We start from the raw sequence: 16,487 nt of genomic DNA, 5'->3' as shown, positions 1-16,487 counted from the left end.
CCACACCGTATGAGATATGGCATGGTAAGAAACCAAGTCTGGGTCATCTCAAGATTTGGGGATGTCCGGCCCACGTCAAGCGACTACAGGCGGACAAGTTAGAGGCTAGGACCATAAGTGCTCGTTTTATAGGATATCCTAAAGAGTCATTAGGATACAATTTTTACGTCTCAGAGGATCACAATGTGTTTGTGAGCCGTCATGCCATCTTCTTGGAAAATCAGTTTATCCTTGATAAAGGCAGTGGGAGGAAAATTGAGCTTGAAGAGAAAGTCTCTGAAAAGCAACGAGTCATGGATCCTATTGAACCCATTCATAAAGAGCCAGTACACGATGTCCCTCGACCACCTCGTAGATCTAGTAGGGTCTCCCATCCTCCCGATAGATACTTAGGTATACTAGAAGAGGATACCGAGGAAATATTCCTGATGGGAGATAGGGATCACATACAGGATCCCAAAACATACAACGAGGCGATATCTGATATCGATTCCGAGAAATGGCTGGAAGCTATGAAGTCAGAGATAGACTCCATGCATTCCAACCAAGTCTGGACCTTAGTAGATCCACCAGAAGGTATTGTACCTATTGGATGCAAATGGATCTACAAAAGGAAAATAGGTTCGGATGGAGAGGTAGAGACCTATAAGGCAAGGCTTGTGGCGAAAGGGTATAGTCAGCGCGAAGGTATTGACTATCAGGAGACCTTTTCACCTGTAGCCATGCTAAAATCCATCCGGACATTGCTTGCCATTGCAGCATTTCATGACTATGAAATCTGGCAGATGGATGTGAAAACTGCTTTCCTGAATGGATATCTTGATGAAGATATCTATATGGAACAGCCTTTGGGTTTCACTTCCAGTGATGGAGATCACAAGGTCTGCAAGCTGCAAAGGTCCATCTATGGACTAAAGCAAGCCTCTCGGAGTTGGAACACTCGTTTCGATGATGCAATCAAAACGTTTGATTTCATCAAAAACGAAGAGGAACCATGTGTTTATAAAAAGGTTAGTGGGAGTGCTGTCGTTTTTCTCGTACTGTACGTAGATGACATTCTCCTGATTGGGAATGATATTCCCATGCTAACCTCGGTCAAGGTCTGGTTGTCAAAAGAATTCTCCATGAAAGACCTTGGGGAAGCATCCTATATTTTGGGAATAAAGGTCTATAGAGATAGATCTAAAAGGATGCTTGGCCTTTCACAGAAGATGTACATAGAGGAGGTGCTGAAGAGGTTCAGCATGGAAAACTCCAAGAGGGGTCTCTTACCCCTAAGGCATGGAATTCATCTCTCCAAGAAGATGTGCCCCAACACATCTGAGGAGATTCAACGCATGAGCAAGATTCCTTATGCATCGGCAATAGGAAGCCTCATGTATGCCATGCTATGTACACGACCTGATATAGCTCTTGCTGTGAGTGTCACAAGCAGATATCAGTCGAATCCAGGTGAAGAACACTGGACAGCTGTGAAGAATATTCTTAAGTACTTGAGAAGAACTAAAGATTTATTCTTGGTTTTTGGAGGATCATCAGAGTTAAAGGTAGAAGGGTACACAGATTCAGACTTCATGACTGATGTCGATGACAGGAAGTCAACATCTGGATACGTGTTCTTGTGCAATGGTGGTACGGTGAATTGGAAGAGTTCTAAACAACCGATCATTGCTGATTCTACTATGGAAGCCGAATACATCGCCGCCTCTGAAGCTGCTAAGGAAGGCTTCTGGTTCAAGAAATTCATTGCAGAGCTGGATGTGATGACATCAGATGCCATAACACTCTACTGCGATAACAATGGCGCCATAGCCCTTGCTAAGGAGCCAAGGTCTCATCAGAAGTCTAAGCATATAGAGCGGCGCTTTCACCTCATACGCGACTATGTGGAGAAGAAATATGTAGAGGTGCAGAGAGTAGACTCCGCGGATAACGTGGCAGACCCTTTCACTAAGCAGCTGAGTCAGCAAAAGACTGAAGCCCACCTTGAGAAGATGGGCCTAAGATATATGACCAATTGGCTTTAGTGCAAGTGGGAGATTGTTAGATGTATGCCCTAGAAGCCAATTTGGCTGACACATTGTTGATTCTAGGGACATAATTTTGTACTTGACTATTTATTATTGAATAAATAAAAGGCATCTTTTTCATTCATATTGTTTATGTGTCTATGAATCGTCCAAGAAATTAATAAGATGATGATACATATTCTCAAGAGTTGAAAATTTGAGCCATGTATCATTGGTGATTAATTTCTAAATGCTCCTGATCAATGGATCATCACGAGGACGGTGATCGATCCGATCAGTGCACAGATCACTTTCCTTCTGGATGGACGAGACTTGAGTCCACAGTGTAGGGACACTGAAGTGATAGTGCAGGTGCTTGTTAGAGAACAAGGGTACTGAGCGTGACCAAGACAAGAAGTCACTTGGATGTCTATCCACTCGTCAGTGACTTACTTGATGTTGCAGTAGTGTGACTGGTCCTTTGACCTGCGGTGCTTCGGCTACTCACAGTGAGGTTATTGTAGTTTGACTGCACACATACATGGTCTCTAGCCATATGGGTCCATGCAGTGTAGATTGGCTGCAGTAGGTTCACTGTAGGAGTAGGGTATGCACCTACAAGGAATCTATCGACCTTGATAGAAGAGGAGTGATCCTATGTGATTTGTTAGACTGAGTTCTAAGACCTTGGCCAGGGCAGTAAAGTGGAGAAAGAGTTTTCCACTATCGAACTCAAGTCGAATAAATCTTGACATATGACAGACGATGGGGTTTGACGAGTTGTCCATGACCTCCGTCCTGTAGGGATCCACGATAGTAGGACTGTATCACATGTTAACTGCACCTAGAGGTTCATCATTCCATTCTGCTGGGTAGCCACTACATGCTGCTAGGTGTCACTGGTGGATGGTGGGACTCATAGGGATTATCTTGATGATCGATAAACCCTAATGAGTTGAGTTGGAATCGTTCCAACCCATTGAAAGGAGTTTTCAATGATATAGTGATAGAGATCACAATATATCTCACTACCAGTCAGAATAGAACCTATGGGGTCACACACACTAGAAGTATTGACCGATCCGATGGTTGAAATCGTGATTAGGAATCACAAAGAAATCAATTTGATTGATAGAAGTTGAAGAAGTGAACAAAGGGAATTAATTAATTAGACTTAAACACAAATCCTACTTCGGGTAGGATTCCTAGAGTCCTAATTGGATTAGGGCTGGGAATCCTAGTTGGAGTAGGACTGGAATTCCTACTTAGAATAGGATTCCTACAATCCTAATGAGATTAGGAATTTTGAATTAAAATTGGATTCCTACTTGGAGTAGGATTCCTAGAAATCCTAATTGGATTAGGACTTCGGATTCAAATAAGAGTCCTAATTGGATTAGGACTAAAATTAAATACATCCTAATTAGATTAGGATTCTTTAAGTCTAAATTAATTATTAATCTAATGAATCAACATGACTCCTAATAGGATTAGGATTGAAGAGTTCAATTGAGTCATGATTCATTCAAGTCCTAATTGGATTAGGACTAGCGTAGATTGAACCAAATTTGGCTAATCCTAATTGGATTGGGATTAAACCATGAGAGAGGCACCTAATCCTCTTTGGAAGAGGATTAGGTTAACCAAGTAAGAGGGACATCAGCCCCTCTCACTTGGCTAGGGCGACATGAAGAAGCTAGGGCCGGCGCCCCCCCCCTTCTTAGGCAAGTTGTCATTGGAACTCCTAAAAGTTAGGAGCTCCAATCCCTTTATAAGGAGGACTAGGGGCCGGCGCCCTAAGCAATTGAATCCTCTTCTCCTTGCTGCCGCCACCCTCTCCCAACTCCCTGGTTCAGCCGCCAACAAGAAGGAAAAAGAAGAGAGCCTTGTCCGCCTCCTCTTCCTCCAATCCTTCTTCCAACGCGGGGAAAAGAAAGAAGGCTGCAGAAGCTGTGTTCTTCTTCCTTGAGTTCCTTCTTCCTCTTCCTCCTCTCAAGCACAATCAAGGGTTGATTGAAAGAGAGGAGATCAGCCATCAAAAGAAGTCTTTGCAAGGGAGCTAGCACCCCGGGAAGACAAGAAAGCTTTGATCGGTTCTCTACTTCGTGTGGATACCCGTAGAGGCCGGACGTTTGAACGGCTTCAAACGAACCCTCTTCCAAAACCACGAATTCAGATTTGCGGTGATCATCTACCCGCGCAAGGTGAAGATTTGATCTTCCTATTAGTTCTAAAAGTTTTAATTCTTACCTAATTACGAAAGGTCTCGAAACAACGTTCATGCGATGAACGTCGAACTCGTGCATGCCGATTCCGCTGCCATCTGAAAAATTTTTGAAATATCAGCGGCATGGGCGGGTTCCCAACACGGGATCAACCGTTCATCGCATGAATGTTGTTTAAAACCGTTCGTAGATAGATAAGGATTAAAAACTTTTAAAAATATTAGAAGATCAGATCTTCACCTTGTGTGGGTAGATGATCACCGCAAACTGATGATTGTGATTTTGGATGAAGGTTCGCTTGAAGCCATTCAAGTGCCCGGCCTCTACGGGTATCCACACGAAGCAGGAACCGATCCAAGCTTTCTATCTTCCCGGGGTGCTAGCTCCCTTGCAGAGATAACTTTGATGGCTGATGTCCTCCCTCTTAATCAACCCTTGATTTGTTAGATGTATGCCCTAGAAGCCAATCTGGCTGACACATTATTAATTCTGGGACATAAATTTGTACTTGACTTTATTATTATTGAATAATAAATGGGCATTCTTTTCATTCATATTGTTTATGTGTCTATGAATCGTCCAAGGAATTAATAAGATGATGATACATATTCTCAAGAGTTGAGAATTTGAGCCATGTATCATTGGTAATTAATTTCTAAATGCTCCTGATCAATGGATCATCACGAGGACGGTGATCGATCCGATCAGTGCACACATCGCTTTCCTTATGGATGGACGAGACTCGAGTCCACAGTGTGGGGACACTGAAGTGATAGTGCAGGTGCTTGTTAGAGAACAAGTGTACTGAGCGTGACCAAGACAAGAAGTCACTTGGATGTCTATCCACTCTTCAGTGACTTGCTTGATGTTGCAGTAGTATGACTGATCCTTTGACCTGCGGTGCTTCGGCTACTCACAGTGAGGTTATTGTAGTTTGACTATACATACACATGGTCTCTAGTCATATGGGTCCTTGTAGTGTAGATTGGCTGGAGTAGGGTACGTATCTACATAGAATCTATCGACCTTGATAGATGAGGAGAGATCCTATGTGATTTATTAGACTGAGTTCTAAGATCTTGGCCAGGGCAGTAATATACAGTGGAGAAAGAGTTTTCCACTATCGAACTCAAGTCGAATAAATCTAGACATATGACAGACGACGGGGTTTAACGAGTTATCCATGACCTCCGGTCTGTAGGGATCCACGATAGAAGGACTGTATCATACGATAACTACACCTAGAGGTTCATCATTCTATTCTACTGGGTAGCCACTACATACTGCTAGGTGTCACTGGTAGATGGTGAGACTCACAGGGATCATCTTGATGGTCGATAAACCCTGATGAGTTGAGTTGAAATTGTTTCAACCCATTGAAAGGAGTTTTCAATGATATTGTGATAGAGATCGCAATATATCTCACTACCAGTCAGAATGGAACCTATGGGGTCACACACATTAGAGGTAATGACCGATCCGATGGTTGAATGTGATTAGAAATCACAAATAATCAATTAGATTGATAAATGGATAACCCGCTAAGAGTTAGTGGTTGGAAGAAGGAACAATTGCAATCGGATTGCAATTTAATTTAATTAATTAAATTCAATTAATTGGACTTGATCACAAGTTCTACTTGGAGTAGGATCCTTGGAGTCCTAATTGGATTAGGATTTCAAATTAAATTAGAATCCTATTTGGAATAGGATTTCTAAAGTCCTAATTGTCTTAGGGCTGAAATTTAATAAGTCCTAATTAGATTAGGATTATTTTAAGTCTTAATTAATTTTAAATTTAATCTAATTAATTTTATGACTCCTAATTGGATTAGGATTGAAGAGTTCAATAGAGTCATGGTTCAATTAAATCCTAATTAGATTAGGATTTGGAGGAAATTGAAATAGGTGCATATAAATCCTATTTTGACTAGGATTAGACCCATGCATTAGACCCAAACCATTTTACCATTTAATTTGATTAAGTGGTTAATTAAAGGGGTTATGAGGGAGGGGCCCACGCCCCTCCCCTTGGGAAATGCGTGGAAGGAAAAGGAGGGGCGTAAGCCCCTCCTTGCTGCCGAATAAAAAAGATAAGGGTGAGCTCCTAAAAAATAGGAGCTCATCCTTATCTCATGGGAAATTAAAAGGAGGAGGTGTTTTTTGGCCCCTCCTCTCATAATTTTCTGGGAGTTCACGGCAGCAACCCTCCTCCCCTCATTCCTCCTTCCAGCCGCAAGAGAAAAGGGAGAAAAAGAAAGGGTGGGGTGGCCTTCTTCTTCCTCTTCCTTGGGTCCAGCGTAGGAGAAAAAGAAAAGGCTGCGAAGAGCCTTTGTTTCTTCTTTCTTGGCATTTTCTTCTTCTTCCTCCTCTCAAGCCAATCAAAGGTTGATTCAAAGGAGAGGACCTCAGCCATCTAAAGCCATCTCTGCAAGGGAGCTAGCACCCCGGGGAGATCCAAAGGCTTCGATCGACTCACTACCTCGTGTGGATACCCGTAGAGGCCGGATGCGTGTGCGGCTTCCATTGAACCTTCTACAAATCCACGTAAATCAGATTTTCGGAAACCATCTACCTGCACAAGGTGAAGATCTGATCTTCTTAATGATTTTAAAATGGTTTAAAATAATTTAATTCTAATCTATCTACAAACGAATGGTTTTAAAATACGTTCATGCGATGAACGGATCCCGCATAGTTTTTCCGCTGCAATCTAAAAATTATTTCGAATTTTCATGGCATATGTGGGATGCTAACAGTGGTATCAGAGCCATGGTTATGTAGATTAAGATTAGAATTAAATTTTTTAAGGCATTTTAGATCTGAAATTTAAGGGATTATGCTCGCTAAAAATTAAGTATGCAGAATTTTCAGCTTGCTGTTTTTTCTGCATAGTAATTAATGGATGCTTGGATTAATGATTCTAATGCATTAATAATGTGATTATAAATATTTAGAGTCAAATCTAGCATGATCAGCAAGTAATGAGATGGAATAATCAATTAAATTACAGATCTGAAAATAATTTTTTTATGCATGTGATGCGTATGGTGATGATCATGGATGGACCCTTTGAATGTGCTGAAATGTTCTGCGATGTTCTGTGATGCATGTAATTTTAATTTTCAGATGCCTGCGTGCATCTTAAATTTATGTATTAGAGACCTGCGTGTCTCAATGAAAAGGGTTGTAATTTTATTTTTATTTTTATTTAATTTTTAGAGCAATCTGGGATGTAATCTGTGATGTGTGTTGCACGTCGATGGTTGATCGATATGTACATCAACAAACTCAACATGTGCGGATCAAGATCAAGGGTTGATTGAAGATGGATCAAGGAGTTGATCACAATTGGACCTAGAGGATCAAGATCGAGTCAAGAGTTGAAGACGATCAAACCAATTGACGTGCATGTGCTTGTAAAATGACCCCATCCTGGATCCATGATCATCACCATTTAATTTTATTTTTGATAAATGCCTGGATGTTTAATGCTTATGATTATGCGGGTAGACTTATATTTGCATGAGATGTGAATACGCGATCGAGTGAGACCTAAATCGAAACCTCCCTAATCAGTCGAGGGTGAACCAACATGAGTTAGTCATATTAGATTAATTGATCTAATTGGTGTCTAGGCAAGCTTATAAGGTGGTTACTTAATTAGGACCTTACTCTCTGAGTAAGGGGAGCCTCCCACCTGCTTACCTGGCCAATTGTTCGATTACCTCTTATGAAGAACTCAAGTTGCAAACACTAAGACTTGATTATGCAATATTAAGTCCATAGGTCTTCCACCGTAGTAGAGCTGCTAAGGTCTTTCCGGCGTTGATTTGTCTCGGCTGGACACAGTGGGCAAGTTGCATCGGGAGACTGGACCTCTCTATTAGACCTGAGATGTTGTGGGATAAAGGTGGGGTTGAGCACCAATAACTGTTAGGTGAGGACCCAATGACGACTTTATTTCTGCGGTTATATGGTGGGTCTGACTTAACTAAGTAATGGGGCCAATAACTGTTAGGTGAGGTCTTCATGACTTAGAGACCAAGTACCACTGCAATTTGCTTGAGAAGCATTGTACAAGAGTTGTACACTCATCCATTTATATGTCACCAATAACTGTTAGGTGAGGCGGCATGTAAATCGGTGAGACCGCAGTACCCACTAAAAATCCTAGTCGCGTAGGGTTTTCGTTTCTCCATCAGGGGAGTATGAGGGATTCGAGAAAATAGTGGGAGCATATTTGTTTTAAAAGCCCCTAGAACAAATTAAATTCAAGTACAAAGTCTAACTAGAATCTTTACTCTCTACAGATCACAATGTCAGCTTCAAACCCTTTGACCTGAATCCTTGAGACCAACAGACTGACCGGAACCAACTATAAAGACTGGCTTAGGAACCTGAAAATTATTCTGAATTGTGAGAAAATAGGGTATGTGCTCGAGAATGATATCCCTAGGCTACCAGCACGTCCTACTGATGATCAGCATGAGACGCATCAGAAGTGGACTGATGATGACATTAGGGTCAAGTGCTATATCATGGCATCCATGACTAACGAACTTCAATGCTAGCATGAGAACATAAAGACTGCTAGGGAAATACTGGCTCACCTGCAAGAGTTGTATGGTGAGCAGAGCCGCACTGCACGCTTTGAAGTGTCCAAGAGGCTCTTCAAGGCAAAGATGCGCAAGGGGCAGTCTGTCCATGATCATTGTCTGACTATGATCAAGGACCTCGAGGAGCTTGAGAAGCTCGGTATGACCATGCATAAGGAACTGCAGATAGATCTGATCCTGCAATCCCTTCCTGATTCATTTGGTCAGTTTATAGTAAACTACCATATGAATAAAATTGAATGCACGAAGACCGAGTTGTTGAATATGTTGGTAACTGCTGAAGGGGCCTTGAAAAGTTAAAGGGGCTCTGTTCTGGCTGCTAAGCTGACTTCTGGTTCCAAGAGAAAGTCTACTTGGAAGAATAAGAAGCCTGCAAAGAAGCACAAGAAAGACAAAAAGCCTAAGAAGGAAGTTCAGAAGAAAAAGGCTAATGACAAGAAAAAATATTTCCACTGCAATGTCGACGGCCACTGAAAAAGGAACTGCCCTTCATACCTCGAGAGCCTGAAGAACAAAAGGGATACACCTTCTGAAGGTATGCTAGACTTGCTCGTGATTGAAACTAATCTTACGGTTTCTTCTACTTCTAGTTGGATTATAGATTCTGGTTCTAGTGCTCATTTATGCACTACTATACAGGGTCTAAAGAAAAGTAGGAGGCTGGCAGAAGGTGCAGTGACCCTTCGGGTTGGCAACGGAGCAAGAGTTGCTGTTGTGGCTGCAGGCACCTACCCTCTGCGATTACCATCTGGATTTAGTTTATTGCTCAAAGACTGTTATTATGTCCCTGCTGCTAGCAGGAATTTGATTTCTGGTTCATGTTTAGCACAGGATGGTCATGTTTTGTCATTTGACAAAGACTGTTGTTCTATTTATTTCAGAAATAAATTAGTTGCACGTGGTTTCATGATTGACAGTCTTTATCACTTGCATATTGATGTATCTGTGAATGTGTCTGAGCAAGTAGTGGATGCCATAGGATCTAAAAGATCGAGAGATGAGATAAACCAGAAGTATTTGTGGCACCTCAGGCTTGGCCATATTGGAGAGGACAAAATGAACAAATTGGAGAAAGATGGGCTTCTCGGCCCATTGACTTCTGAGTCATATCCAGTTTGTGAGTCCTGTCTTCAAGAAAAAATGGCTAGATTACCTTTTGTAGGACATGGGGAGAGGACCGCTGAAATACTTACCCTGGTTCATACTCATGTATGTGGCCCATTTGATGTGTCAGCCAGGGGTCGTTATTCATACTTCATTACCTTTACCGATGACTATTCACGATATGGGTATGTGTATCTTATGAGATACAAATCTGAGTCTTTTGAAAAGTTCAAAGAGTTCAGAAATGAAGTAGAAAAACAGACAGGAAAAATCCTTAAGGTTCTTCGATCAGATCGAGGAGGAGAATACCTTAGTGGAGAATTTCGGGACTATCTCAAGGAGAATGGCATAGTCTCACAATGGACACCTCCGGGTACACCTCAACTCAACGGGGTGTCAGAAAGGAGGAATCAGACTCTATTGGATATGGTCCGATCCATGATGAGCTTCACAGATCTGCCTATATTTCTTTGGGGAGATGCCTTATTATCCGTGATTTATTTACTGAATAGAGTTCCCTCTAAATCCATTCCTACCACACCGTATGAGATATGGCATGGTAAGAAGCCGAGTCTTGGTTATCTCAAGATTTGGGGATGTCCGGCCCATGTCAAAAGAATGCAGGCGGACAAGTTAGAGCCTAGGACCATAAGTGCTCGTTTCATTGGATATCCTAAAGAGTCATTAGGATACAATTTTTACGTCTCAAAGGATCACAATGTGTTTGTGAGCCGACATGCCGTCTTTTTGGAAAAACAGTTTATCCTTGATAGAGGCAGTGGGAGAAAAATTGAGCTTGAAGAGAGAGTCTCTGAAAAGCAACAAGTAATGGATCCTATAGAACCTATTCACATAGAGCCAGTACACGTTGTACCTCCTCCGCCTCGTAGATCAAGTAGGGTCTCCCATCCTCCCGATAGATACTTAGGTATACTAGTAGAGGATACAGAGGAAATGTTCCTCATGGGAGATAGGGAACATATACAAGATCCCAATACCTACAACGAGGCGATATCTGATATCGATTCCGAGAAATGGCTGGAAGCCATGAAGTCAGAGATAGACTCCATGTATTCCAACCAAGTCTAGACCTTAGTAGATCCACCAGAAGGTATATTACCTATTGGATGCAAATGGATCTATAAAAGAAAGATAGGTTCGGATGGAAAGGTAGAGACCTATAAGGCAAGGCTAGTGGCGAAAGGGTATAGTCAGCGTGAAGGCATTGACTATCAGGAGACCTTTTCACCTGTAGCCATGCTAAAATCCATTCGAACATTGCTTGCCATTGCAGCATTTCATGATTATGAAATATGGCAGATGGATGTGAAAACTGCTTTCCTGAATGGATATCTTGATGAAGATATCTATATGGAGCAGCCTTTGGGTTTCACTTTCAGTGATGAAGATCACAAGGTCTGCAAGCTGCAAAGGTCCATCTCGGAGTTGGAATACTTGTTTCAATGATGCGATCAAATCGTTTGATTTCATCAAGAACGAAGAGGAACCGTGTGTTTACAAGAAGGTTAGTGGGAGTGCTGTCGTGTTCCTCGTACTGTACGTGGATGACATCCTCTTGATTGGGAATGATGTTCCCATGCTAACCTCAGTCAAGGTCTGGTTGTCAAAAGAGTTCTCCATGAAAGACCTTGGAGAAGCATCCTACATTTTGGGGATTAAGGTCTATAGATATAGATCTAAGAGGATGCTTGGCCTATCACAGAAAATGTACATAGAGGAGGTACTGAAGAGGTTCAGTATGGAAAACTCCAAGAGGGGTCTATTACCCCTTAGGCATGGGATTCATCTCTCCAAGAAGATGTGCCCCAACACATCTGAAGAGATTCAACGCATGAGCAGGATTTCTTATGCTTCTGCAATAGGAAGCCTCATGTATGCCATGCTGTGTACACGACCTGATATAGCCCTTGCTGTGAGTGTCACTAACAGATATCAGTCGAATCCAGGCGAAGAGCACTGGACAGCTGTGAAGAACATTCTTAAGTACTTAAGAAGAACTAAAGATTTGTTCTTGGTCTTTGGAGGAGCATCGGAGTTAAAGGTAGAAGGATACACAGATTCAGACTTTATGACTGATATTGATGATAGAAAGTCTACATCTGGATATGTGTTCTTGTGCAATGGTGGTACAGTAAATTGGAAGAGTTCCAAACAACCGATCATTGCTGATTCTACCACGGAAGCTGAGTATATCGCCGCCTCTGAAGCTGCAAAGGAAGCCTTTTGGTTCAAGAAATTCATTGCAGAGCTAGATGTAATACCATCAGATGCCATCACACTCTACTGCGATAATAATGGCGCCATAGCTCTTGCTAAGGAGCCAAGGTCTCATCAGAAGTTTAAGCACATAGAGCGGCGCTTTCACCTTATACGAGCGGCGCTTTCACCTTATACGCGACTACCTCGAGAAGAAATATGTCGAGGTGCAGAGAGTAGACTCCACGGACAACGTGGCAGACCCGCTCACTAAGCAGCTAAGTCAGCAGAAGACTGAAGCCCACCTTGAGAAGATGGGACTTAGATATATGACTGATTGGCTTTAGTGCAAGTGGGAGATTGTTAGATGTATGCCCTAGAAGCCAATCTGGCTGACACATTATTAATTCTGGGACATAAATTTGTACTTGACTTTATTATTATTGAATAATAAATGGGCATTCTTTTCATTCATATTGTTTATGTGTCTATGAATCGTCCAAGGAATTAATAAGATGATGATACATATTCTCAAGAGTTGAGAATTTGAGCCATGTATCATTGGTGATTAATTTCTAAATGCTCCTGATCAATGGATCATCACGAGGACGGTGATCGATCCGATCAGTGCACACATCGCTTTCCTTATGGATGGACGAGACTCGAGTCTACAGTGTGGGAACACTGAAGTGATAGTGCAGGTGCTTGTTAGAGAACAAGGGTACTGAGCGTGACCAAGACAAGAAGTCACTTGGATGTCTATCCACTCGCCAGTGACTTGCTTGATGTTGCAGTAGTATGACTGGTCCTTTGACCTGCGGTGCTTCGGCTACTCACAGTGAGGTTATTGTAGTTTCACTACACATACACATGGTCTCTAGTCATTTGGGTCCTTGTAGTGTAGATTGGCTGCAGTAAGTTCACTGTAGGAGTAGAGTACGCATCTACATGGAATCTATCGACCTTGATAGATGAGGAGAGATCCTATGTGATTTATTAGACTGAGTTCTAAGACCTTGGCCAGGGCAGTAATATACAGTGGAGAAAGAGTTTTCCACTATCGAACTCAAGTCGAATAAATCTAGACATATGACAGACGACGGGGTTTGACGAGTTATCCATGACCTCCGGTCTGTAGGGATCCACGATAGAAGGACTGTATCATACGATAACTACACCTCGAGGTTCATCATTCTATTCTACTGGGTAGCCACTACATACTGCTAGGTGTCACTGGTAGATGGTGAGACTCACAGGGATCATCTTGATGGTCGATAAACCCTGATGAGTTGAGTTGAAATTGTTTCAACCCATTGAAAGGAGTATTCAATGATATTGTGATAGAGATCGCAATATATCTCACTACCAGTCAGAATGGAACCTATGGGGTCACACACATTAGAGGTAATGACCGATCCGATGGTTGAATGCGATTAGGAATCACAAATAATCAATTAGATTGATAAATGGATAACCCGCTAAGAGTTAGTGGTTGGAAGAAGGAACAATTGCAATCGGATTGCAATTTAATTTAATTAATTAAATTTAATTAATTGGACTTGATCACAAGTCCTACTTGGAGTAGGATCCTTGGAGTCCTAATTGGATTAGGATTTCAAATTAAATTAGAATCCTATTTGGAATAGGATTTCTAAAGTCCTAATTGTCTTAGGGCTGAAATTTAATAAGTCCTAATTAGATTAGGATTATTTTAAGTCCTAATTAATTTTAAATTTAATCTAATTAATTTCATGACTCCTAATTGGATTAGGATTGAAGAGTTCAATAGAGTCATGGTTCAATTAAATCCTAATTAGATTAGGATTTGGAGGAAATTGAAATAGGTGCATATAAATCCTATTTTGACTAGGATTAGACCCATGCATTAGACCCAAACCATTTTACCATTTAATTTGATTAAGTGGTTAATTAAAGGGGTTATGAGGGAGGGGCCCACGCCCCTCCCCTTGGGAAATGCGTGGAAGGAAAAGGAGGGGCGTAAGCCCCTCCTTGCTGCCGAATAAAAAAGATAAGGGTGAGCTCCTAAAAAATAGGAGCTCATCCTTATCTCATGGGAAATTAAAAGGAGGAGGTGTTTTTTGGCCCCTCCTCTCATAATTTTCTGGGAGTTCACGGCAGAAACCCTCCTCCCCTCATTCCTCCTTCCAGCCGCAAGAGAAAAGGGAGAAAAAGAAAGGGTGGGGTGGCCTTCTTCTTCCTCTTCCTTGGGTCCAGCGTAGGAGAAAAAGAAAAGGCTGCGAAGAGCCTTTGTTTCTTCTTTCTTGGCATTTTCTTCTTCTTCCTCCTCTCAAGCCAATCAAAGGTTGATTCAAAGGAGAGGACCTCAGCCATCTAAAGCCATCTCTGCAAGGGAGCTAGCACCCCGGGGAGATCCAAAGGCTTCGATCGACTCACTACCTCGTGTGGATACTCGTAGAGGCCGGACGCGTGTGCGGCTTCCATTGAACCTTCTACAAATCCACGTAAATCAGATTTGCGGAGACCATCTACCCGCACAAGGTAAAGATCTGATCTTCTTAATGATTTTAAAATGGTTTAAAATAATTTAATTCTAATCTATCTACAAACGAATGGTTTTAAAATACGTTCATGCGATGAACGGATCCCGCATAGTTTTTCCGCTGCAATCTGAAAATTATTTCGAATTTTCATGGCATATGTGGGATGCTAACATGATTGTGCTTGGGAGGAGGAAGAAGAAGGATGAAGACTTGATGAAGAACCAAAGCCTGATTTCAGCCTTTTCCTTTCCTGCGTTGGATGAAGGAAGGGAGGAGGGAGGAGGATCCGCCAACCACCTTTGGCTTTCCCCCTTGCTTGCGGCTGAAGGCAAAGGGGAAGAAGAGGGCCACGGCACAAGGGAGGAGAGGGCTTCAATTGCTTGCCCTAGCTGCCGCCCACACCCTCTTTTAAAGACATGTGGAGCTCCTAACATTTAGGAGCTCTTGATGACTTCCCTAAGAGGGGCGCCGCCCTCTCTTCATGCCGCACCAAGAAGATAAGGTGGAGGGGCGTGATCCCCTCCTTCTTATGATGCCCTAATCCTCCTCTAAGGAGGATTAGGTGTCCCTTTTATGGCTAAGTCCTAATCCAATTAGGCTTTAACCAAATCATGAATCAATTGGGTTTAATCTATGCTAGTCCTAATCCAATTAGAACTTGAATGAACCATGACTCAATTGAACTCTTCAATCCTAATCCAATTAGGAGTCATGTTGATTCATTAGATTAATAATTAATTAGGACTTAAAAAATCCTAATCCAATTAGGACTTATTTAATTTTAGTCCTAATCCAATTAGGACTCTAATTTGAATTCGAAGTCCTAATCCGATTAGGACTCTAGGAATCCTACTCCAAGTAGGGATCCAAATTTAGTTCAAAACTCCTAATCTAATTAGGATTATAGGAATCCTACTCCAAGTAGGAATCCTAGTCCTACTCCAAATAGGATTTCCAGTCCAAGTAGGAATTTCAGTCCAAGTAGGAATCCTAGTCCTAATCCAATTAGGACTCTAGGAATCCTACTCCAAGTAGGATTCTTGTTTTAAGTCCAATTAATTAATTCTCTTTGTTCCTTCTTCAACTTATTATCAATCGAATTGATTACATGTGATTCCTAATCATGATTCAACCATCGGATCGGTCAATGCCTCTAGTATGTGTGACCCCATAGGTTCTACTCTGACTGGTAGTGAGATATATTGTGATCTCTATCACAATATCATTGAAAACTCCTTTCAATGGATTGGAACGATTCTAACTCTACTCATTATGGTTTATCGATTATCGAGATAATCCCTATGAGTCCCACCATCCACCAGTGACACCTAGCAGCATGTAGTGGCTACCCAGTAGAATAGAATGATGAACCTCTAGGTGCAGTTATCATGTGATACAGTCCTACTATCGTGGATCCCTACAGGACGGAGGTCATGGACATCTCGTCAAACCCCATCGTCTGTCGTATGTGAAGATTTATTCGACTTAAGTTCGAGAGTGGAAAACTCTTTCTCCACTGTACATACTGCCCCGGCCGAGGTCTTACGAACTCAGTCTTATAAATCACATAGGATCTCTCCTTATCTATCAAGATCGATAGATTCCTTATAGGTGCATACCCTACTCCTACAGTGAACCTACTGTAGCCAATCTACACTGCATGGACCCATATGGCTAGAGACTATGCATGTGTGCAGTCAAACTACAATAATCTTACTGTGAGTGGCCGAAGCACCGCAGGTCAAAGGACTAGTCACATTACTGCAACATCAAGCAAGTCACTGACGAGTGG

Source organism: Phoenix dactylifera, chromosome 15, assembly GCF_051530095.1.
Source record: "Phoenix dactylifera cultivar Ajwa chromosome 15, Ajwa_hap1_PhDact_Kaust_v1.1, whole genome shotgun sequence".
Taxonomy (NCBI): domain Eukaryota; kingdom Viridiplantae; phylum Streptophyta; class Magnoliopsida; order Arecales; family Arecaceae; genus Phoenix; species Phoenix dactylifera.
This window is presented reverse-complemented; position numbering follows the sequence as displayed.